Raw genomic sequence first — 1,237 nt, 5'->3', positions numbered from 1 at the left:
TTATGGATGCCTCTTTTTTATTTGTGTAAGCAGGAATAAAACAGATCAACCCTGGGGCCGGCCCGGTGGCACAGTGGTTAAGTGTGCACGTTCTGCTTCTCAGCGGCCCAGGGATCGCCAGTTCGGATCCCGGGTGCAGACATGGCACCGCTTGGCACGCCATGCTGTGGCAGGCATCCCATGTATAATATAGAGGAAGATGGGCATGGATGTTAGCTCAGGGCCAGTCTTCCTCAGCAAAAAGAGGAGGATTGGCAGTAGTTAGGGGTAATCTTCCTCAAAAGAAAAAAAAATAGATTTGTATGTGGGGGTGGGAAGGGAGAGTCCAATTTAATCAACCCTGCTGGTTACACATGACAAAGGAAAGCATTCAAGTGTGAGTTCCAAAATGATAAGTAAGCCAAATGTTCTGAAGAGGAATGTTATAATTTCTAAGACATATTTCGTGGCCTCTAAATGTTCCCTCTCAAATTTTTTACTTACTACTTTTAACTACTATACAAACTTTTTAAATAACTGAAGTACAATATAGTATTTAATCATAATAAAGTGTAATAACTGGTTCAGCTAGTCCCTTCTCATTAATTTTTTTCCCCCACAATTTCCTTGGCTAGTCTCTCCCATGCTAAGCAGCCAGAGCCACAGCGAAAATCATGCCCAGGGGGAGGCTGGCAAGGACGCTGCTGCCGTGGCCAAGTCAGGCTCCACCAGCGCCACTTCTGGCGGGCACTCGACCTGCAACTGCTCTCACAACCCAAACGCGCTCTGGCCACCTGTCTCTGGGTCTCTCATCCAGTCTTGAAGTCCCAGGCCGGACTATGAGATTGGCCAAGTTTAGGTCATCCACCCTGCTCTCACGGTGTGGTGGGGTCAGGGAGAGCAGGAGTATGGCCTCAGGCTGTCAGAGAGTGAAACTGCCTCACATGGTGGCTGCCCCAAACCCGCCAAGGGGATTCCGATGCTCAGCTGCCCCCATATGACAACTCCACAGTTCAAGTGACAGATACAGCGGGAAGTAGTTCAGGAAGATTATAAAATTCCAGGTTTTTTTGTTTTTTTAAGTTCATGTTATGCTACAGTTCCTTTTGGCTTCTTATCTCCCTGAGCTGCTTTTTATAAATGATCTCTCTAACATAAATTTTGCCTCCTCCATCACATTTAAAAGAGAGTCTCTGATAGCCATTCTTTCACAAGCCGAATAAGCCTTATATTTACCACAAAGTAAGGCCATTTTCCT

Source organism: Equus caballus, chromosome 26 (genome assembly GCF_041296265.1).
Source record: "Equus caballus isolate H_3958 breed thoroughbred chromosome 26, TB-T2T, whole genome shotgun sequence".
Classification (NCBI taxonomy): Eukaryota; Metazoa; Chordata; class Mammalia; order Perissodactyla; family Equidae; genus Equus; species Equus caballus.
This window is presented reverse-complemented; position numbering follows the sequence as displayed.